The sequence below is a fragment of the Rattus norvegicus genome, chromosome 2, assembly GCF_021556685.1.
Source record: "Rattus norvegicus strain SHRSP/BbbUtx chromosome 2, alternate assembly SHRSP_T2T, whole genome shotgun sequence".
NCBI lineage: Eukaryota > Metazoa > Chordata > Mammalia > Rodentia > Muridae > Rattus > Rattus norvegicus.
Genome location: NC_141535.1, coordinates 77,668,459 through 77,693,164, shown reverse-complemented (window position 1 = coordinate 77,693,164; position 24,706 = coordinate 77,668,459). Strand labels below are relative to the sequence as shown.

At 44.1% G+C, this 24,706-nt stretch overlaps 1 protein-coding gene and 1 long non-coding RNA gene across 2 annotated transcripts in view; both read left to right on the top strand.

Moving 5' to 3' along the window:
• The window catches only part of LOC147996133 (uncharacterized), a 32,812-nt gene extending 30,598 nt beyond the window's left edge, over positions 1 to 2,214 (top strand). The window contains exon 2 of the long non-coding RNA XR_015671199.1: positions 1,601 to 2,214. This is a non-coding gene — a long non-coding RNA (uncharacterized LOC147996133). The remainder of the gene's footprint in view (positions 1 to 1,600) is intronic.
• Positions 2,215 to 2,628: 414 nt separating this feature from the next.
• Basp1 (brain abundant, membrane attached signal protein 1) overlaps positions 2,629 to 24,706 on the top strand; it is a 48,126-nt gene continuing 26,048 nt past the window's right edge. Inside the window, 1 exon segment of the mRNA NM_022300.2 lies at positions 2,629 to 2,832. The gene's annotated coding sequence lies outside the window, so the exon portion shown is untranslated.

Genomic DNA, 24,706 nt, shown 5'->3' with positions numbered 1-24,706 from the left:
ATTGAATCTCCTCTGTGTAGGAGTACGTGCACACACCTGTGTGACCCTGTGGATTGAAGCTAGGGCCTCCAGCATCCAAGGTAAGAGCTCCACAGCGGAGCTCCACCCTTGTCTCGTGCCCCTTTTCTTTCGTTTATAATCGTTTATTAAGAAGGGGGAAGACAACTAAATCTAATCAGAGACCATGACAAAGAGAGAGAGAGAGAGAGAGAGAGAGAGAGAGAGAGAGAGAGAGAGAGAGACTTGCAATTTCTGTTCCTCCATATAAGCTTTGGCCTCCAGTTTCCATGGTAACCAGTGATCTGTATCCCAGTCACACCTTTGAAAGGCTTGTTTTTCTCTCTCCATCCTAAAAACTTAGCCAGCAGCACCAAAGCAACTGAACGATAACTGTTATCTGTTATTTAAAAAATAAATAAGCATGAGGATACACAGAAGAAGATAATATCTATGGGCTTATTTTGAAAATACAGTAGAAATTTCCATTAATTTTAAGATGATCACTGGGATAAAAAACAACTGAATCCTAAATGAATGATGCCACACTGTGTAATACCCACCCACCCACCCTACTCACCCCACACACTACTACTTAGCTCCTTTAGTAAGCAGTAAATACCATAAATACCATAAATTATACATATTCACCTAGCTAACCTTTTTTTTTTTTTTTTTTGCCTCTGGAGGATATTTGGCCATACCTGGAAACATTTTTGGTTGTCATAATTGGTGCTGGCGTGGAAACCATAGCACCCCAAATAGCTTCATGGATAGGTGGTATACTGACATAAGAGAATGAAACCCTCCAATGACCAGTCGAACCACAGCTAATTCGTGATTCGATTTCTTGTTCTTGTATTGTTTGATTTCTTAATCACTTTAAGCAGTGGGAAGATGGGAGGCTGAGAGAAGGTTGAAAGGAATATCAATCAATTAGTTTACCTATCTATCTAGAGAGAAAGGGGGAGGAGGGATGGAAGAAGGGGTTGGGGATGGGGAAGAGAGGGAGAAAGAAAGAAGAGGAAGAGGGAGATGGAGAAGGAGAGGAAGAGAAGGAGAGGACGAAGAAAGAAGAAAGGAGGAGAAGAAAGAAGAGGAGGAAGATGAGGAGGAAGCAGCAGCCACCACAAAACATTTTCACCTTTTCTTCATCACTTTTTGATTTAAGATGTGGCAGTTCCTTTTCCACTCTTATTAAAGTTCTATTATTTATTTTTCTGTTAAAGGAAAGTGACCCCCCCCCCCCCCAGCACTTACCTGGAATTCGTTTCCCCAAATGTTGTTGGGTTTTGTCATCCTGGAGGGCAAGCTTGTCTCAAATCTGTGCTTCACTCATGAGGGTAAATCCAACCAAGAAGGGAACATACATTTCCACCCCCCCACCCCCCCATTTCTTTCAGTATGAAGCAGAACAACCAAGCAATCCTGATACAGCCAGAGGGCGCCAAAGTGCCGCGAACGGAACTTCCAGGGCTCAATGGGTTTGCGGGATGGTAAAATTGGCTTTTGTCTGAAGAAAAGAGATGTGGTTCTAAAAGACGTCACCATGTGTTAGCTTCACAATTTAAATTTTTATTTTGCATTTTATTTTTGCCAACAGGTAAGCATGGCGAGCATATCTCCTAACCCTGATGGCTATTGTGTGTCGCGGTGCTACCCAAAGTGCTCACCGACCAGAACACGAGGACTTAGCGCGGATGGCCACAGCCTGGCAGGGCGCGATTCTGAGTGGTATCTTAAGCAGCCCGAGAGCTGGTGACTTCCATGAAAGCACAGGCACAAAAAAGTCGAAGCCCATTTTCCTAGGGTGCATTTCTTCCTTTCTTTCTCTCCGAAGTCGGGAGAACGTCCCCTGAGAGGCGGTGCCGCCTCCAGACCCGGACCTGGGCTCTGGGCGGTGGCGCCTTGCAAACTGCAGCCTCCTGGTGGGCCCCGAGGGCGAGCATCTGCCGAAGGCATCCCAGATGCTTGCCTTGGGGGACACCCTAAAGCCAGCGGATATCTATCTTGATGGTTTCAAGAGAGGCGTCGCGTCTATTCCAGTCTCACTGCCTACGTGATAGCAGAATCTCAGCCTGTCGTCTGGAGCGGGCTGGATTGAGGGGCAGAGAAAGCTGGCTGCGGCGAGGGAATAGTTCACCAGCCCCTTAAGTCTGAGCGAGAGCACGAGCTAATTATTCAGTGCTTTCAAATAAAATGTGTGCGAGACAGAGAGAGGAGAGAAATCCACAGACAGTCCCGCCGCGAGTGGGGGAATGGAGGGGCGTGCAAGGAGGCAATAGGAGGGGGGACTGACAGAAACTGTTGGGGAGGCGGGTAAGGCACAGGGCTGTAGGGGAGGGATCTGAATGAGGATAGCAGAGGGTGGGGGTGACTGTGCGGGTGTGGTGACGGGGGCGCTGGATCACGGGGCGTCTCGGGGCGCAGTGGCTGCTGGAGGAGAGAAGTTGGGGACCCCCCGGGTGGCGGGGTGCGAACGGAGCGGGAGGGGTGCAGGCCGCGGGCTGGGAGAGGAGGGGCGGGCGCGAGGCGGGCGGGGTCGGCGAGCGGAGGAGCTGGGCGGGCGGACGCGCGGGGGGGGGAGGGCGCTGGGCAGGAAGGGGAGGGGGAGCGATCGAGAAATGCAGAGGCTGCAGCGGCGGCGGCAGTAGCGGCAGCGGCGGCGGCGGCGGCGGCAGCGCTCCAACTCGCTCCACGCTCCGGGCTCCGCCGTCGAGCCGGGAGAGAGAGAGCCTTTGCTGAGCGGCCAGGCACTCGGCCGGACGACACCAGACACCCGGGCCCCTTGGAGGCACCGCGCTCACCCAGGGCCGGCACAGGCACCCAAAGCCGGTAAGGAGGCGCGCCGTGGGTCCCTCACGCCACCGCGGACTCAGGGCCACCGGTTCCCCAGGGCCCCGCCCCACCCTGAAGCCTAGGGTTCTCCAACGGTGCAGACTGGGTGCGGCCGGGTTTAGACACAGTGGGCGTGGGATTCCTCTAAGTGGGCTCTGTCGCATTTGGGGATCCATGGTGATGCTTTCCCCCAAGGTGGACAGCTTCGGAAGCCTTTCGTAGGGTGGGGAGCTTGCGGAGGGTGGCGGCGAGGCAGATGAACAGAGTTCGGGAGGGAGTGGGGCGGGAGGGTGGGAAGCGGCTGGTGACCGGGAAATACCGAATGCGAAATCTTTTTCAAGGCATCGAATCCCCTGGCCTGGGTTCTGTGGGCTAAACCCAGTCTTCTGTCAGCGGAACGGGCACAGCCACGGAGAAAGCGCTCCGTGTGAGGGGCGCAGTAGCAGAAGATGGAGGATGGGGGTGGGGTGGGGAGGGAGAAAGAAGACACGGAATCTGGTCTGATCGGAAGGGGCGGGGGTGGATTGGCCCTCAGGACTCCTGGATCTTGGTTTGGGGTAACCGAGGAACACGAGGTTCGGAAGACCGTGTGCACGCCCGGGGCAGATCAAAGCCCTAGCTCGGTCTGCGGCTGAACTGCCTTCCCACTAACCTGTGGACATCGCCAACATTTTATTTATTTATTTATTGAGCCTTGCGCTCAGAAAACGGGCCGCGCGCCTCCACCGCCGCCCCAGCCTGGGGGGGCTGGGGGTGGGGTGGGCTTGAACCTGACAGCCCGCGGTCCGAACCGGCACAACCCTTCTGCAAGACAAGATTTCTGTAGATTTTCCCCCCTGTATCTCAAACGCTACAACCCAACGTCTGGTTCCCGCTTCCCTACACCATTAAAAGAAAAATTTCAGAATCCCTGGATCCGATGGCACACAATGCGTGGCTGGGAACCGCATTCTTTTCATGAATATTCATCGAACGCTTGGCCCTGTTCCTAATCTGCTACCCCCACCCCCCACGCCGAGACGTTTCCGCCTTTAAGCGAGCTCGGTGGACAGCCTCTGCCCCAGAGATTTTCACTCTGTTGAAAGGAGCACAGCGCACATGGGTGCGATTTTTCAGTGTTTGGCATGGGAGTTGACACACCTCTGTCTTGGCCGAGACCACTGGCCACTTACGTGGCGGGCTAAAATAAAACACGGCTATCAAGGGGACTGCTATTGGGGTGTGGATTAACCTCCGCCCCTGGGAATATAGCAAGGGCCCGCAGACCTCCAGTATTGCAGGCAAAATGAATGAATCGGGACTGTAATTACCTATTCCTTTGTCTTGGCCTCGCGCATGCGCCGGAGAGTAGGGTGTGGAGGGCCAGGCAGCCCCATCATCCATCCACCCACTCCCCTCCCGAGCCTAGGAACAAAGGCGTTTGCCCTAAATGTTTCATGAAACCCTTGGACACAAATGACCACCCCTCCCATCACCCCCTCCCTACTCCCTTCCCCGCGAGGCTCGGTCTCGGTCTTGTGTATGCTTCTTTTTCCCCCCTCAAGCTTTCACATCTCACCCATTTTTACGGATTGCAATTAGTCAAAAAAAAAAAAAAAGGGAGGGGGAATTGTGAAATATATATATATATATACATATACATGTATATGTATATATATATATATATATATATATATGAATATGATGCACACTGCTGTTTTCCTTTCTAGAACTGTCCATTGTTCTTTCTGTTTGTAACGCACTGCAGGGATGGTGGTTTTCTTAGTCTGCACCAATTAGCTGTTTGCCTGACAGATCTTTATTGCGGGTCATTTGACCAAGGAACATTAGTCTCAGACCAGCGATGGTGTTGCCCCTGGTGATACCACCTGGGACAGATTAAGACATCTTGGCATTTAAATGAACAAGATGGCCTACAGAAGCCAGCGTGAGAAAATGGTTACCTTTCCAGCAGCCTAAGCCTTTCTGAATTCTCTTATTCCTACTTTATTGTTTCATTAAAGACTCCAAAAGGCAAACCTCGCTGAGGTGGGGGTAGGGGGGGGGAGGAAGAAGGCGCTAGCATTGCTGGGAAGAAGATGGCGAAGCACCAAGTTCATAATACCCCCTTCCCCCATTTAACAGGAGCCATGATAGTCCTTTGATGGCAGATTTTCTTTCAAATGATGTATTTCTCAGCGTATGGCTCCTCAGAATTTTTTTGGTGCTGGTTTACTTCTGCTATTCTAAACAGGGCTTACTATATGTGTCGGGAGCTAATGCCCTATTTCTGCAATGGTGGATTGTGTTTGAAAGGCTTTCATGCCACAGGATTTCTAGTAGGTCCTGGTGGAATAACACGTGGCAGAAAACGTCAATCTTCCCTTTTGTTCCTTAAAAAACAGAAAATACCCTCAATATTGACCACAGTCACTATGCCACAGCTTATAATTGGTAGGGTGAGTGTCTGGCTGCTTCTTAGGTGGCAAAGGTTCTATTCTTCTGATACTTAGCAATTAATTTCATGTATTGAGAGTCATGTATTATATTCTGTCTGAATTATGCATTGAGTAGTATAATTTAGAGGGTTATAGTATGTTAATGAAGTCTTTTTTCCCCCTAGGTAGTATTTTTGGAAGAGAGTGCTGGATATAGTCTAAAACCAATAGCTTTCAAGTCAGTGAGCTTTAAGATTTTTGAACAACATAATTTTAAAATCAATTAAAGATATTGTTACTTTCCCCCCCATTTAGTCAGCTTTCTTGCTACACATTAGCAGAAGGAGAGAGGGAGCTCTTTAAAATCCTGATATATTGCACCAGCATTTGACTACATTGATTATCTGGACATTTGTGGTCCTTAGCTGGCGTTTACGCTGTCTGTGGCTTATGAAATGGATCTCCCTCCATTCCCCTAACTTACATCTTCAGTGGCCGGGCCGTCAGCATCAGGCTCCCTGTGCTCCGAGGCCTCTTTGTAATCCTCCTGGAGTTTCCAGAACAAATCACATTATGGTTTTAAGTGTACTAATTATGTTTTCTTTATTTTTATTTCCCTTTAACTTCAAGCCATTTGTATTTCATGGTCAAGATAAATGGTGTATGAAATCAGAGAAAAAAAGCTACCTTTTGGGAATATTGTTCACTGTAAAGTAGATGTCTGTGCCATTCATGGCAGCTGTGTAAAACATGGCACATCAGAGTCCTTCTTCAAATATCTCGAGTAGCACGTTTACACACGTGCATATGTACATCATGGATGTACACACGTATGTCTATATGAATACACTATAAAATCCTGTTAATGACAGTACTAAAGAAATGGGTTTAGAATGTTGCTTGGCATGGTTTTATATTTTGAAACAGTTCATTTCTGTCCTTGTAAATACATGCTCGAAAAGGGACGTCTTACTGGTACCAGCCCATCAACATCTTATCAATACTTCTAAAATAAATGATCTACATTGAGTTTAGCTCGGGCCTCAAACTCACACTAACCACCATTATTCTCTACGTGCTGGAACAATTACTACTAAATAAAGGACTTACACAGATTATTATTATTATTTTTTGGTCTGATTTTTGTGATCTCTTGTAAAATTTCACCTTCAAAAGCTGTCCAAAAAAGTTCTGAGAATTACGTCAAAGCTGGTACGCTGGTATCTGGTTTGTTGGATTTGCATAGGCCTTTACTGCTCTAAGCAGTTTTCACCTCCTGTTCTCCCTGATGATCGCCATAGCTGTCACCTAGGCAGTTGCTGAAGACAGCATACAAGGACAAGTTGCTCTTCTCCAGAATGGGTGCAGTGTGTGTCTGCTCAGCTCAATCCTTTCCGACTCATTCTCTCCCCAGACTTCAGCTAATCCAGTGACCATGAGATTTACTCTTTGAAATAACTACAGAGATGCAAACAGGCAGAATTGCTTTCAAGATAAAATATGTGTTTTCAGGGGAAATTTGCAGGGAGATTTCCCAGGTTTTAATGGAAAGAAACTGGGTGTGGAGCACCTTTCGGTTGTAAAACAGAGGTAGTAATGCCCATTTTCAGGCTATAACAAGGATCATGCAAGTCTGTGGATGACTAAGAATGGTGACTGGCCCTTAAGGGCTCCTTAACCTCTCCCTGTGTGTTGTTTGATGTAGTAAATGGAACACATTACTGACCAGTATCTACCAGGTTGAGCTGCATTTCTCATCCTGGCTGACAGAAGAAGACCTGAGTACTTAGCAACAGTCAGTCAGAAACAGCTGATCTCAATATAAAAGGACTCAGATAGCTCATATGTTTACACACACACACACACACACACACACACACACACACACACACACACTCATATATGATGCATGTACATAATTTGATATTCTGTGGGCACTGGGTGGATTTGCTCCAAAGTGGGCCACATGGTCTCAGTCTGGCCCCTTTGATCCCAGGCTGCTTATGAAAGTCAAGAGGGACTCATAACCAGACTGTCAAAGAACTGTTACAAGGCAATCCCTCTGTAGCTAGGAAGACAAACATGCAGACAAATGTTGCGTGGCAAACCTTTTGAAAGCAGAGAATCACAGTCATGTTCTCACCAGGGTGCAGATCAGTTTTCATTCTGAGGAGATGCCAGTGTAGGAAATGGTAGGCTTCAAACAGCATTCTTCCTTTTCCTCTGGGAGTTTGGCATGGGATGAACTGAGGTAGAGGGAGCCCAGGAGTGGTTTTCCTTCTGTACCCAGAGGATTTGAGTACAAATCCAAGGAAGCACGTAGAGAAGATTCTGGGTAGCTGAGGCACTTGGTGCACAGAGGGTGTGGCTAAGTGGGAGTTCAGGAAGACATTCCTGAAAGCTTAGGAGATTTGGAAACAGAAACTATTTGTGAGCACTGGAGGGGACTCGAACATGAGGAAATACTTCAGGATAATGGAGGAGAAACATGGTATAGTGAAGAAGGCAAAAACCTTTGTATGTGTCACTTGGAGCATTCTGTGAACTTTTAATTCATTAAACTTTAATAAGAGCTCACTTTTGCATAGCTGGGCTTCAATAGCTTTTAAACCCTTCTTTTTTGGAAATACATATTTTAGCAATAGTTTGTGTATTGTGTATGGAGTATGGTATTCAGAGGTAAGATTTTTATAGGCTGGTATGGCTGGGATTGTGATCAGTACCATAGAATCCTGTCCCATCCTTTGAGTTGACATTCACCCTAAAGTGATGGACAAACCCATATCCTTTACTTCATCCTCTACGTCTATAGCTAGTCACATGCTTCTTCAAATGAGGTCAGTGTTACAAGCCAGGCCCATGTGAGGGCCTAGGGAAGCATTTGGAAGAAGTTAGATATCAGTGGGTAAAAGTCAAACTAAGCTATCGCCCCTTGAGGATGTCTGCAAGATACTTCCTAGTTCCTGTATGCCATTATATTGTGATAGCACATGCCATAACTGAATTTTAATCCCCTCACACTAATATAATATGTATCTCACCTGTAAATAAAAGGAAAGTAGAGATTCAACTAGTGTGCCTAAGATCTGATGGTTTTCAGCCCTACTCCATTCACCATAGTTAATTATTGATCCATTTTATCTTATGTAACGCAGAGTCTCAAAGCTAAGTAAGTGATTTTTAACATACTAACACCGTCAGTATTTCACCTAGAGTGAGTGATACTAAGTTTCTAATGAAAGACATCTACTGTACAGTTTAACTATCCAAGCAGTAGACACAGTTAAGGCTATCAATTAGAGATGGCTTCCTTCTAGTGTCTAAAGGCTAATGTCCTCAAGTCACTCTTTCCTGGCATGGTGACAATGATGGTGCCTGTTATTCAGACTTTCAATAAGTGTGGCTTCACTTGATACTTCTCTTGCCTTCCGTACTCACAGGTACAAGCAGTATTCCAAATGTCTTATCGATAACTCGGCTCTGAAGTTCGAAACTGGGCAGTAGCACACCTGTTTCCAACTGTGCAGTTAGGGTTACTTTGTAAGAATTAGCCTGTCTTCCTCTATGCAAGCCACACACACAGAAAGTGTTTCTAGCTTCTCTCTGAACCTCAGCTCTTCGTGAATTCAGGCCTCACTGGAGCTGAAGGGTGAAAGTTTCAGTACCTAAAACCTAAATAGTTACCTTGGAACTCTTAGGGAAGTCAGTGGTTTGCACAAAGTGCTATGAGCTGGTTCGTGACTAAGGGGAAGCTAGGTTATTTCCCAGCATGGATGTCATTTCCGCTGTACCATCCAACTGAGTGAGGCAGAAGAAAAAAAATGTCCAACTGGGTTATTTATATTCATGGCCTGAAACATATAAGAGTAACAACAATGACGACAATAATACCATTTCTCCAAGTCACCCTTGCTGGACAGTTCAGCTGGGCCTCTGAACCTCTCCCTGTTTCTCTACGGGGCTTCTTTCACCTTTATTACATCACACTTCCCCACTCGGGGAACTCCCTATTCCTTTATCCCCATGTCATCCATCTTGGCTCTATTTCTTACACTCTATGCACGTGATTTCCTTCTTATTCCAAATAATATATGACATGAATTAAAATGACCCAAGAGACAGGTTTTGATATTGGACCTTGCCTTTCCTTCTAAAGTGAACAATGGTGGCAGAATTAAATGTTTGTGGATAGACGGTACACATTTGAGGGAAAAAAAAAACAGTTTTAGACTAATTTTGAGTCTAAATGACCTAAACATGTTTGGAAGTCTCTGAAGACATCCGCTGTGTGAACTTTTGTAGAGAGGTGACAGACGCCCAGAGTGTTTGTGCCCATTGCCAGTGTTGTCTGGTTTGGAAGTTTGAGGAAACGGAAGATTTAATTTTTCTTTAAAGTTAGCAGTTACACTGTTTGAGCTGATTTGGGCATTTGAAAGGGCTGTGGCATCCTGAGTCGTCTGTTAGATATGGAGCTTAATTTTGGAATGTTTGGAACTGGTTTGAGCAGGTTTTGTTTACATGTATTCAGATTGGGACAAGCTATCATGTTTAGTTTTAGGTGGGAAACTTCTGTGTTCACATTCAAAACAGTCTAGACCTTTGCGTGGCCGGTAGCTTTGAGGAATTGCGTTTTTCCAGAGAAAACTGCAGTGTGTGAGTGACTTCACAGCTTTCAGAATGTTTTTTAGTCATTACTCATGAGTAGTCTCAGAAGGGGATCTATTCCTAGGGTAAACTGATATTAAGAGTTTTATTCTATGCCGATGAAGAAATAGGCACACAAGAAAAGCTTGTCTGATAGAAGTTTGTGTATTATGAACTTCCTGGATTGCCTAGTGGAGAGGCTTTGAAAAGGCACACAACTAGTTCCCATTGGTGGTCTATTCAAAACAGTTACCACAGACCTAGGACAAGAGGAAAGCTAAATGCTAACAGACTGTTAAGTAGAGTTAGTGTATCAGAAAGGAAGCCAGCAGCACCCAGTGGCTAGTCCTTAAAGACGCAGGGAACAACGTTCTGGTTGGATGGTGAAGTCTGCAGAGACTTCCATTCCATCACTCAGGCCATCTGAGGTTGGTTCTGAGACTCAGAGTCGTGTAAGAGTATTTGCTGTCTTTGACCTTTACAGAAGTCCTCAGCTATTTGAGCAGGGGAAACGGTATCAGCAGTCTATATTTGCTTTTAAGGTCATCAAATATGATTGGAAAGAAGGAAAATAAGGAGAAATCTGTGACTTATAGATGTGAGGCCCCTCCCACTACCCTGCCTTTGTCCCGTAGTTCATGGTTAGGATAGGGTGAAACTAGGGGACCACTTGGATGCTTGCTAAAGATATTAATATGATCAACTAAGGTACCTTGGAATCGTTGCATGATTCATGTTCTCTAGGACAATGGGATGAATCTTGGTTAACAATTGATGGTGACAGTAGTTCATGGGGTTTTTGATCAAGCAACCTCAGGTAACATTACAAGTAGCACCCTATTGAACAAGGTTGTGGTGGTATCAGGGCTTCCTCAGTAGCCTTGGTGATCTTCTGTTGACACTTTAAGCTCTAACTTCCCAGGGCTCACTCAACGGGACTCTAGAAACTTGGTTTCAGAATTGTCAAACTGGTTTTGTTCTTTGACTACTTCTGTTTCCGCCATCTTGAGAGCTTGGCTTTGTATTTCTTTGTACTTTGACCCAGATGGGCAGGATCGCTGGGTAAACTCAACCCACTACAGTGCAGAGAAAGGCAGTGATGTCATAGGATCCTAGCAGTTGATTTCACTAAGGTAAGGCAAGATGATCTCTCAATGGAGAAGGAATTTTATTGATATCTCTGAGAGTATATTTAACTGACAACCGGTCTGAAAGAGGAAATTTTAATAAAAAGACAATGTGACTATGAAACAAATGCAAAAGTCGCCATGGTTCTCATCTCTAGGGATCCCCAGATGGTGTTACTATAGTGACCCTCAATTGTTGTTACTATAATGACCCCCAAACAGTGTTACTACAGTGACCAAAATGGTGCTATTACACTGACCCCCCAACAGTGTTACTACAGTGGCTTCCAAATGGTGTTAACTAACAGCGACCCCCAAAATGGTTAGCTAATGGTGACCCCCAAACAGTGTTAGCTAACGAACATTACTTTGTTGCTCTTGAAAGTCTGCCAATAGCAGCCCATTCTTTGAGTGTATCCTTATTTCTAGCAACAAATACATGTTAAGGCGAAAAGGAAGGAACAGACTGGGCATTTCACAGATTGGGACAATGGGCTTGTGCTATTGAAGTCTCTATGTGGAGATGTGCGATTTGATGGCTCTCTCTCCTAGTTTGATTTCCCTTTCTAGGCACACCATCAAAGGGCTGTTTGTCGTCTCTACAGTGAGCTCATCAAGCCGAGACTCCCAGAGAAATGGCAAAGGAGTCCAGACTGAGGCACTTTAGAGTAAAAAACATAAAAATTGAGCTGCTCTTTCTTAGGGCAGTGAGCCCACAGCTGTTTTGGGATTGTTGCGATTTCTATTGGAGAAAAGTGAGAACTGGGAACTGGGGAAAGGTTTGCCTTTCAAAAATGCCCTTAGGGTATTAGATGATTGTTAATATTAGTACACATTCGTGGCAAAGCAGCGTGCCCTGGCATGTTGGCCACTATTTGCTTAGTTTGCCTGGTAGGGGAAATAGCCACCAATCAGAGAAAGGATCTAGAATACAGCATACTCGGGTTAGTGGGACATTCAGTTGGGTGGGATACATTTACATGAGAATTTCTGATACATTTACACGAGAATTTCTGATAACACCTTTATCTGCCTCTGCCACTAAGTCCATAGCTCCAGTCTTGAGGGGCAAAGAGGAATTGTGAGCAGAAGGTTCCTTGGTAAATCCAGACGTTGGTAAAAACCCTTCTGCAAAGGAGGAAATGACCAAACACGAGGGAAGTTTTAGCCAGGGTACTTTCACAGCCATATTTCTGGAGGGGAAAAGGGGAAAGACAATCTGTTCTGGTTCTAGAAGTGTCTGGATTCCCCTAGTGTGGGTGGGATTTCTGATAAGTACGATGCAGGAAGAAAAGCTGCAGGGTCAGCAGCTGGTGGCCTTTGGAATCCAAGCACGACCCTTGTCTCTTCATTGTCTGGGGGAAGGAGACGGGAAGAGTGTGAAGGAAGGAGAGGAGAAACGGTAAGAGGGAAGGGAGGGTGGGAAGACTCACATTACGGAAGTGGAGGCACAGGTATTTGCTCTCAGCTCAGTGCCCTCCGGCAGCCAGCACAAAGCTTCCCAGACAGGGAAACAGAACCAGCAGCAGTTCTTTCCCTGTGCTTCTAGGAGACTGGAGTCCAAGACCAAGGAGCCGCAGGGCAGAGTCGGTTTCCTCTGAGGTCCCTCCTCTTTCGTCCTCTGGCTGCCTTTTCTGGGCTTGTTATAATTTAAAGGTTTATTTCTGAGGGTTCAGTCTGTCAGGGATGGGGAATCGCTACGGCAGGAAGGTGAAGCAGCCGGTCACATTGCATGCAGTTTGGAATCTGTGAGAAAGGAAAACTGAGACAGCCTGGCGTCCTTCTTTTCCATGGGACCCTAATCCTGCGATCACTCACCTTCCACGGTGGGTCTTACCTCGATTACATATTTCAGGAAGCACCTAGACAGGTTTCCATGGTGATTCTACACACAGTCAAGTTGATGATGAGGATTAACCATCATAGAGTGTACGTATTACTACTGTCCTTTTGGATGTCCTAATTTCCCTTTCTTGTAAGGACACAGGCTAGATTGGATTAGGCTCCGTCTTATCCACTTCAGTATTGATTGAACTACCTCTTGATAGGCCTGTTCTCCATACTCAGTCACAATGCCAGGAAGTGGAGCTTCAACTCAGGAATTTCAGGGGTTTTCAATTCAACCAGTCAATGACAGTTCCTGATTGATCTGAAAAAAGGATAGTTTGCTAGGGAAATCGTTGGATACTCAGTATCTCAAGAGGGAGCAAGGGAGGTCTATACAACTAGAGTCCTGGTTGAATCTTCACGAAGCCATTGAAGCCAAGCATAAAGGTTCCCATTTGGTGCATGGGATGAAGGAAAATTAAAGGTTTATTTCAGATTCTCGTCACTAGAGAAAGCAGAGATGGATACAGGAATCAGACAGGTTCCTAGACTTACTGTGTTAAGGATGATAAAGGGGTGTGCAGGTCCCATTATCTGTACAATTCTGAAGGACTTGGGCACATAGAAGGGGCCCCCAAATCTTTACACACACCAACCCCCCCTGTGCTTTTGGAAGCAAGCATCCCCTAGTAGTTATATAAAACACATGGTAAAACCTAGCTTTCCTTTTGGAATTGTTTTATAAAGCTTTTCTTCTACAAGATGATTCCCGAACACTGCAAGAGACTGAAGAAAGGATCAGAGAAAGGCTTTCTCAGTGCAGGGAGATGGGGGCCAATCTTTCGTTTTCTAGAGTAGAAAGGAGAGTATTCTGGGGGGGGGGGAGCTTCTTGTGAAGTCCTATCAACGGTGGTGATGATGGGTACAGAAGCATCAAGCAGGTCTTCTGGATCTTACCTGAGCATCAGGATTACTGGTAGGAATTCATTAGATGTTTTCCTCTCTCTCTTTCCTCCCTCCCCTCTCGTGCCCTCCCCCCTCCCTCTCTCCCTCTCCCAGCCCCGCTCTGGGGCTCTGGCCAAAGGGCCTGAGAGTTTTCATGGATGGCTTCAGATCAGTAGAACATTGAGGTAGGGATATTGTTGACCATGTCAGACATCATGTGCCTTCCCTGGTGACTAAAAAAAAACTGAGACTAATAAATTTTGGGGCCTTTCCCTGTAACAAAATAAGCAGTGGTTCACAAAGGGAGTTTTTGAGGTACATTCTTGACACGTGCAGATGCAGGTATGTCTGCTATTAACACTTGCTCTTGCTCTTTTTTTTTTTAAAGAGCTGTTTGCCATTGTAGAGGGTGATTTCTCAAGTGAGTCAGCCACTGGTTTCTGGTTTTCAGTCTCAGGTCATGTCAGGTAGGGTTAACTATAGCCATGCAAATATGACCTCATTAGCCTACTGTGAAACTGAAGATGATAATTTAATTTCACTACATGAAATAAACAAGCCCAGAGCTCTAACCAAATAGAAAGGCGATTCTACTTAGTATCTTTTTTAAAAAGTTTCGCTGGGAGAGATCTCCTGTGGAAAACATGTGCTGTATTTATTTTAGAATCTCAACCTTTTGGCTCTATGCAATGTGTATTTTTAAACCATCATCAGTGGTCTTCTTTAAGTCCACACTTTCTTAAGTAGAACTTCTTCCACCGAGGCCTGAAAGTTGCTCTCTATGCCATTCCCTCTAAGGCCCATCCTGGGTATCGGAGCAGTGTAGACCCTTACGCCTGCCCACTGTTATATACTGAGCCACGGCTGGTGTGGAGTGTCATCCCTCTTCAGGGCCATTACTCAGACTTTCGATTTCCAGCCTGGCATCTCTTCACCGCATACGAGCAATTGTAATTCTCTGTTGCATCTCGAATAAAACACAGATGCCTTTGGCCAATGTATCGGGTCCTGCCTGTGCATCTTCTGATGCCTTTCCTATACACAGTCATCCTCCCTCAGTGGCTGGGCTACGATGCCTGCTTGCGTTTTTATCATTCTCCCACTTCATTCCCACTGTTTCTTCTGCCTGACTCTCAAAATCATGTCAAGTAAAGGGCACAGACTACATTTAATCTCTTCACAAAGATGATATCTGTGTCTCATAGCACCATGGACGTTTTTTGCGATGATTGGATGCCTTTCTCCTCCTGAAATAAAATGCTCAGAAGACAGGGATGTGCCACTCTGATTAACCCTTAAGGTATCCTGGTCTGATACATGCCACGCCCCTTGTATTTGTCCAACATACGGTATATTCATGGCAGGCACATGTCTTCTGCCAGTTGCCCATGGTAGCTGAGACGACATCCTTATATGGACACTAAATTCACCTCATCAGCTATGCTTACTATGAAGATGAATAGATGGTGCACTCCAGTTAGTGCAATTATTCCGTTTCCAGGCAGTAAACTTAATAGTGATTGTCCTAGAGCCCTGAGACATTACAAGTAATCAGTGTTGATGGCTCACAAGTCTGAGCATCCTCCTCAGACAGAGTCTCAAGTGAAGAGTAAAACTGCTATTTGTGGGAAACAAATAATATCCCATTGTGGGAACATTGCACAGCACAACTCAGTGAGTGAGAGCTGGGCAGAGTGCAGCGAGCATTGCCTGCCTGGTCTTCCGAGTCACAGAGTGTGATTCGCTTGCACTGGGTCAGTCGACACTGAGGCTTTGTGAAGTTGGGAGTCTTAGGCTTTCAGATGAACACGTGATCTGAGACTATGAAACCTGCTAGGGGAACAGTGAATTGTTCCCCGACTCTACGCTTGGACCATTTATTCTAAGTTGGGAGTTCACCAAGGTCAGGGCATCTCCTCATCTCCATAGGTCCATTTCTAATGGAATCTGTGGACTGGAAAGGCCTCGCGCTTCATAGCCACACACATCAGGGTGGACAAGTAAGGCTTGTTTCAGGATGTTGTCCTTGTTTTTACATCACATACAGAGGAACCAGCTGGTAATGCACCTTCAACAAACACAATGACATTTGCGATTTATCCCCATCATCCCTGGTTTTGATGTACTCCATGACAGACGGCCCTGAGGAGTTTTTCCCTCCATTGTCTTATTCATAAATATCATTGGCTTTACTTTTAATTATTAAAGGATTTTTTTTATGTCTATCCTGCAAACTGTAACAGAATGGGTCTAGTTTTCTTTTAAGATTTCTTTATTTATGTGTGTGTCTGTGGCATGAGCACAGGAGTTTTCAGAGGCCAGAGGGGCATTGGATTCCCAGAGGTGCAGTTACCGGTGGCTGTGAGCCATTCAACATGGATACCGTGAACTGATCTGGGGTCCTTCACAGGTGTAGCAAGTGCTCTTTATTACAGAGCCACCTCTTCAGCTCCATCATGGCTGGATCTCATTCTTATCCATGGAGTGCTTATTATATTAGTATTTTTATATTTTTAAAACTGTGACAGGACATTGATTTCTAAAGTGATTTGTGACTGAGACAAAGATCATTTGCTTCAGTGGCTGCACCATTCCTAGGGATAGTCACTCCTCACATTTTGATCCTTTCTTTAAACAATTGGATTGGCCTCTCTTTTCCATAGTAAGACTGTAGTTATGGTTGAAGTAGCTTCCGGGGCTGGGCTATGAGGATGCTCATGCTTTCTACATAACTTATACAACAAATATTTGGTTATTATTAAATCAAACCTTTTCTTAAAACTGTGTCCTTGGAAATGAGTTCAGTTCACAAACGCAGATATTCCAGTTGCGTCTTCATAGATCACCTAGTGCCTAGAAAGGGTCAAGTCTTGTTGATTAAACTAAATGATAGAGTAAAAATATAGGGAGAATAGAGGCAACAGGGCAGATAGCTTCTTGAAGTTAGTTTTATTCTATTCCATGTTCAGTTTGGAGTCTGTGACTTACCACTTCTCCAGGTGGCTGGAAGAACGTGCTTTGGTGGTTGAGCAGCTGATTACGACACAGCTGGTGTCCAGGTGGCCAGTCTACCTTTGACCTGTATTTCCAGGTGGTTGCTAGGTTTGTTTTGTTTTTTTCTTTTTTTCTTCCCACCGTTTCCTTGAATGTCTGAGGTTAACATTTAGATTCAGAGAATTCAGCAAGAAAAGCCACTGTGGATCACTAATGGGTCCCAAGGCACAATTGGGGTAGATCTGACCTCTTAGAAAGCCCATGGAATGGGTTCAGTCTGTTGGTAGTATAGCTGATTCTTCACCTCACTTTGAATATGGGAAGATTTTTCTGTTCCTACCCTTTGCTGTCATTGGGTTAGAAGAACATGGTATACACTTAAGCATTTGAGACATCAAATAAAATAATTTTTTTTAGGTAGATAAAATTTGCAAGTTTTTTTGTAATGAATTCCCTTTCATTATTAAAAGATGAATAGCATCTGTAACAGGGAGAGGTTTATGTGTTTTCGGATTCCTTTCTGGAAATCCATGATGAGTACATGGCCTCTACTCTTTTAATTTCAAACTGGGAAAATACAAACAACAGTAAAATATCATGGAAGTCATTTTTATTTGTTGATGGAGCTTGGAGGACTTATCTTTTTTATTTTTATTTTTTAATTTTTTAAAGAAACTTACAGGTAAGTGAGTAGACATGTAATTACAGAGAAATAAATATCAGGCAATAGATTCACTGGACACCATCCTGGGAAAAGGCATGAAATCAACTTTGGTCAGTCATTAGTCTAGCCCTTCCTCTTTTGCTACTGCTTATTTCTAGATCTTAAGCATGTGAGGTAGTTTGAGTTTAATTACCTATTATTAAAAGAGTTTAGTGTAAAGACCACTTTTGACAATGCAGGGGAATTCTGGATTGGTTTACTTCCAAGGTCTTAATCATGAGAAACAAAAGGCACTTAAATATCCTAAGTTTTCATCAAACCCCGGGCCTTTGGGGAATTAGATAAAGAAGAAAAAAGCCTTCCAAGAGGAGCTGATGTCAACCCACAGTTGAGAATGTGTTTGGTGCATGGGCAGTGGATGCTTGGGGCTATAAGATATCTTGAAGGAGTGTCCCTAAATGTCCCTTCTCCTTTGAGAGGGTGGGGCCCCCTGGATATCCCTTTGGCCTCAGTGGGAGAGGATCCTGCAGAGAGCTGATGTGCCAACCTTCAAAATCTTAAGGAAAGCTCCCAATAGTTTTGAAGATCTTTCAAGTCTTTCCTCTCAAAGAGTTGTTACTTAATCTAAGGAACGAATGGCTTTTGTTCTTTGTTCTAGACAAAGGTGTACTGGATGGGGTAAGTCAGGGCCTGTGGAAAGGACTCTGACCTTTTAGGATGGGGGGCATCTATACAAGGGAAGCATTTTCTTTTGATAAATTGTGATCTGAACATGTCATTGTAAGTTTCTTTGCAAGACTAGCATTGACATCAGATTATTCTCCATAAATGTTTTCATAAGAAGTGTACTTCTGTGTCTAGTCAGATGTGGATAACATTTCTGCCCTAAAGTGCTGGTTTTGTTTGACTTCTGAATAGCTTGAGATTGGACTCTTGGCCACAGGATTTTTTTTAAAATTTCTCATCAAACTCATAAGATGTTAGCAAGCCAGCTCTTACTGCTGTGGTCCAGCCTTCACCTTCTCCTCTGCTACTTTTTTGATTCCCTGTCATTTCGGGTGGATGACTGATGGACTTCACTGGGAAGTTCCTGGAGGTTAAACCCTGCCTTCCTGACTTTTGCTTCTCTAGAACTTCACACAGTACGTGGTCCAGTGTAGTTGTTCGAAGCGAATTGACACATTCATCTTTGAAACAATTTTTCTTCTTCCTTGAAGAAAAGCAAAACCAGTTTATTATTACTCTTTTTATTTATACTGGTGAGAAGCATGGGCAGATCATCTGGTGTTTGTTTCCAGGCCGATAAATGGAAGTTAGTGCTAAATAGTTGCATGGCTACTATGTCCTGAGAGCATGTCTTAAAAGCTTGGATTTTACATCATTATTGGTTTAAAAAAAATTAACCAGAGATAGGTTAGCAATAGGAATGAAAGATCTAATGACACTCATCTTGAATCTCCAATAGTTCAAATGTAGTGAGTAGGTCCTCATCCTTTTTCTTAATAGGGCCATCTTGGTTTAAAAAAAAAACCACAGTTCTTGGTCTTAAAGAATCTGCTTATGCCACTGTGTAATTCTTCTGGAATTTAAAAAAGCTGGAATGTCTCAATATACCTTGCAAGCTCACCAATGGAATCTTCCAGCCCACACTGTGGTCATCAACCAAGAATTCTTCATGGAGATGGAATTAGGAAAACTGATGAACGTGTCTAGTTTGGGCCTAAGAGCTCCCTCTGAGGTCATTGGGATGCTTTTCTGAACTAAGGCCCAGACTGAGGGTCTGTTCTTAACAAGGACGATTTAGAGATTTCCACACTTAGAAGGAAGACTGCCCAAGTCTATAGCTGGAGACTCTAAAAATGTGACCTGGTTCTTCTGTGTGATTGTCTCCTGACGTGGAATGTTTATAGCTTCGTGTCACTAAGCCATATTGAGACAGAGAAGACACTGGCATTCCTTGAGTCTGGCGTTATCGCCCTGTGAGTAGCATTCCTTCTGTGAGTGAACTAATTGCCTGTCCGTTGGCAGTCCCCATGACACGTCTTGTGCGTTTTGACTGAAGGTGTTTTGGTGAACAATACCTGGCCCATTGTCTAGATGCCTTTTTATTTTGTGTGTGTGTGTGTGTGTGTGTGTGTGTGTGTGTGTGTGTGTGTATTTTAGTTGTTTTCCTTTTTTAGAGCGGCACTGAATTTTTGTTAAATCTCACAATCCCTTGGTTCTCCTCACTCTCTCCAAGTTCTCCTGAAGGTAAAGGTGCTCACTGTTTCTATCCAGCTCATCTTCATGGCTGACTCTCTGAGTTTTTATTTTACTAAAGTAAAACTTCAAAGAATCGGAAGAACCTCGGGCTTCTCTCCTCTCCCTTTCAACTAACACCTACTGGTGTTTATTTTGGCAAGAACTGGAAGCCTATTTGATGAAACCTGTATTTAGGTGTGTTAATAGAGACTCAGCTTTAGGACAAGACTTTTAATAGTCTGTTTTGAAACTTATACTCAGAAGCCGCATGGGACCCATGAGAGCTGGTCGTTTATCAAAATCTTGTCTGGCCCCCGGGTCACTTCAGTGGATTGTCAAAAGTTTTGGTATAGTTGGTTACAAGTTTTTTCTGTTTTCTGCCATCTCTTCTATGATGTCCTTCCCCTCTCTGGCACTGGGAGCTGGATGTAATTTCTGATAAATATGCAAGGTGTCTAACTGCTGTAGTATGACTCATTGGGAATTATATTTAATTACCGGTAGGACTTCATGAGTTTTCGTAGACTGTGCAGATTTCTTTCCATGCCTATTTTCTGTTTAACCTTGCTTATCTCTTGCAAAGCTGCCTTGTATTCCCCAATAGGGACTTCCCCAGTCAATAATAAATGTGTAAGACAGAAGAAGATTGGTTGAGCCCTCACTCTAAGCCATATAAGAAAGCTACTCAGCCTGGTTCTCCTGGCAGGATGTATAACTGGAGACTAAAGCCACACAACTCTTCCTTATCTGAGTAATCAATCAGCACATGCCTAAATATTACACACAGCCTCCAGCATGTAGGAAATAGTTTTTAAGGTCAACAAATTTAGGGTATATTTAAAGTATTTATTTATTTATTTATTTATTTATTTATTTATTTATTTATAGACAGTGTCTCACTATGTAGCCCTAGCTAGCCTGGAGATCATTATGTAGTCTAGGCTACCTTGGAGCTCACAGAGAGATCCTCCTGCCTCTGCCTCCAGAGTGGTGAGATTAAAGGTATACCCCACCATGCTCTGCAAAACAGGTCCCTGTTAGCCCAGGCAGCAGACAGCCATAGGATTCATGTTAGTCACAAATCCCATGCTTACTATGTGCAACAAAAATGACTTTGGGACATGTACAGAACATTCTAGTCTTACAGTTCACATCTGTTTTTCTTTGCCCAAGAGTTGTAGTGAGACTGAGCCCATTGCTCACTGGGGAATTCTGGTATGTGTGGCATATCTTCATTTGATAATATCCTCTCACAGTGGACAAGACACATTTGAGTTAGTGAGGTAAAACTCTGGATGTGCTGTGAGAAGAGGGGTGAAAAGGAAATGATGGGGCGCTGTTAGAACGATCAGAACATGTGACATGTATATGAATATGTCACAGGAAATCCATCCTCTACGATTAATGTATACTAATAAAATTATTAAAAGACTCTTGGTGTGGATTTCACATCTGTTCATTTATGCTGACCCAAGCCCTTTTCCCTGGAAACTGCCATAAGGAAGTGTTAACACAGTGGAAGGGCGATGTTTGCTTTCTTTCTTGAATAGTTTTGGTAGTAGTAAGTACTGTTTATAGAGACCAGGTACACAGCTGGACCTATGCTGAACTTTCAATATATCATCTCCCCCCATAATTTATACACCAGAACTCAATCATAGGATACGCTAAGAGGAGGAACCTTTTAGGATGTGTGTTTCCATCCCAAGTTAGGAGACTAGGTTTCTACAGAAGACATCAATGGGGGTTGGGGATTTAGCTCAGTGGTAGAGCGCTTGCCTAGGAAGCGCAAGGCCCTGGGTTTGGTCCCCAGCTCCGGAAAAAAAAAAGAAGACATCAATGGGACCTCATCTCTACCTTTGTTCTCCTCTGCAGATGTCACAGCTTTGAGAATAGTGAGAAATAACTCATAATTCTTTCAGGCTCAAGGATTTTTCTACAGGTTATAGGAGTGGGGTTAAACAAACAGAATTGAGAAAAAGACTAGATTGTAGTATTGATCCTAAGTCGATAATAGAAAACTATTAGTGCAGGGAGATTACAGCTAGTTAAAGACTTATTTTTACAGTAGAATTAAAAAACACATGGTGATCTCCTTTAATTGTAATGCTATCAAATAAAGTCCTGTAGTCTGTGGAACCTGCTCTGGCCTTTTGCTTATTGTGTTTCAAATCATCTTGCATGGTATATGAGAATACACAAATGGAGAAAGCAGGTTCTCTCGGTATCTTCTCCCTTGTACAAAGAAGGCGGGTCATAGGCAGTGTGACCAGCATATCTTACTGTATCTTCACGGTTTTCATTGGTTCAATGTTCCCGTAAAGTTTAGGTCATTGCTTCCAGCTCAAGTAAGTTCTTTTTGGTTTCTTTAGAGGTGCTGTACATTAGCTTCATTATTGGGGGTGAAGAGAAGACCCAGAAACATTTTAGGCCTTTGCTGGAACTAGAGTGACCCACTCCAGTGAGGCCCTTTTTCTCCTGACCCTTGCACCGTTCTGGGTAGGATTCTGGCTGATTAGGCACATCACAGAAACAGGTTGGAGGTTAGACTATTCAAAAATGGGTCAGAAAACTAGCATCTAGAGGCAACATAAAGACGGAAGTTTCTCAGAACCAGGATTTTTAAAATAATCAAATAAAATCTGAACTGAGGTTTTGAGCCGTTGTTCCTCTGAGATACAGTGGTACATTTCAAGGGTATGTGGGTATCTTAAAAGAATACACCCCCCCCCCAATTCACTCTCCTGCACACACTCTCTTGATTGACAGGGAAAGGAACACAGTTTTATGATGCTGCTCCCTGGAATAGGAAGTCACCCTTGTACTTACAGTAATAGTGCTTGCAATTACAACGAGTTGTGGAAAATCCGTAGTTTCTTTTGGCTTTTACGTTTTGTCAGTGAGTGAATGGAAAGGGCAAGGAAGAAGAGAGGCAGGAAACGGCACAAGTTATTGAGGGTATTTTAATGTGTTACGGGCAGAGGTAAGAAGGACCTGGTGGTTTTTTCTCTCTTCCTCTTTAATAGCACATTTTTCAGAGCAGTTTCATTTTCACAGCTAAATTGAGCAGAAGGTGCAGAGACTTGCCATGTGCCCTCCCCTCCCACACGCACAGCCGTCCCCTCCCCCATTCCCCACATTCCCTACGAGGGTGGTACTTTTCCCACAGCTGAGCCACCTACATAGACGAGTGCCTGTCACCCTAAGTCCATACTTTACAGAAGAGCTTATCCCTACTCTTGTACACAATGAGGGTTAAAACAAATTTATTACATGTCCACCATCATAGCATGACAATCTTTTCCCCCTCTTTCTTTTTCTTATGGTTCTGGGGGAATAGAGTCCTGGGCCATGCACATGCCAGGCAAGGGTACTGCCCAGTCATGTCCCCTGGCCATTTGTCTATTAATAAATGCTCAAGTTAGGACTGCTCATTTAATTTAAGAGGGATTAAATGATGATAAGTACATTTGTTAGGACATTATGCCTGTTTAATAAAAGATGCCTGCTGTTTCCAATTACAACTTTAAACCACAAATGTTAATGTGATTTGTAAATAGTGAAGACCAGCTCCACTCGCTCATGTGTTTCAAGAATGGAGTTAAGTCAGACTAGTTAACAGAAGGTACTCAGGGCTGATGGCACAGACAGACATATATGCAGAATGCACATGCCTCCTAGTAGAGGCTGGAGGACTGCAAGTCTAAGGCCTGCCTGTGTCACAGAGCAAGGTCACCCCAGACCGGGAACCTTAGTCACACCCTGAATAAAAGTTATACAAGGGCTAGGAGCATACTAAGCCATAGAGCATGGTTCTAAGCCCAGGAGCACATACATGCACAGGTATACACATGCACATATACACACAAACACACACAGACTATTTGCCTTTTAAAATGATTTTTTGAGGGTGGAGGTAAGTAAGCAGACATGTGCTTATGCGTGTGCCCTTCATAAAATCCAGGTTGTGGAGTAGCTTACACTGTCTAAGGTAAAAGAGAATGTTCTGGAACATTTATAGTATACACTGTCCTTCAGGCCTTTGGGGTGGATGATGCGTGGGCATCATGATAAACCCTCATGGCTGTAGCCTGGTGTTTGATCTATTATTTGCCTTGCTACGAGCCCATCCCCCCCTCCTTTGCTTGTGTGAGCTATTCTAGGTAGACACCGTGATGTCAGTCTCACACTGTTGTAAAGATAAGCTGGGCACACGGTCCCCTGCCTATGGTGTACTGTCCCTGCCAGCCCCTTTCTTGTTCTTTCCTTAGGCCTTTGCTTCCTTCAAAGCCCTTGTAGCCTGTTTTAAGTATCCTGTTGGTAAATTTGCATTTCTTGCTTGTAGAGGATGATGTAATTGGTGAGTCAGCCTTGTTATGGGACTTACTAACTCCTTTCAGTGTTCTGTAAGCGCTGTGCTATCAGGCCTTGTCTCCCTGGGAGTGCCTTTGAGAGTCTACATCTTGGTTTTCAGTGGGTATTTGTCCACAGTCAATGCAGACCACCATAGCTCTTGCCAAGGTGTTCATGAGACACAGGAAGTTCTGGGTACTATGAGGAGCGTAGTGACATTAATTCTTTGTGTATATTTATGGTATAAGCTCTGAAGTAGAGTTAAAGATTCTTAGCTAATATATTTTGTTCTCAAATATTGGGAGATAGATTTCAATTTGGTAAGATTATGTAAGCAAAATCCTTTCTATTAGTTTCTGATAGGAATATATGTTATCCATTTCCCAACTCTGGAGACAGAAGGATGAGGTAGGTGAGTGGTCAGTCAACAGCTTTTATGTGTCTGACTCAGTTTTTGAATCAATGAGTTTAGCTTACTCCGGTAAATTAGATTTGTGTCTCTGCATGATCTATTTTACACACAGGATTTGGAATGGTGTCTGTTTTATATGTGTGGGCTTAAAATTTTACTGACCTTTAAACATGAATAAAGAAAAAGACAGGAAGCCACATTATGCTTGAGGAATATACACATACACATACACATACACACATACATG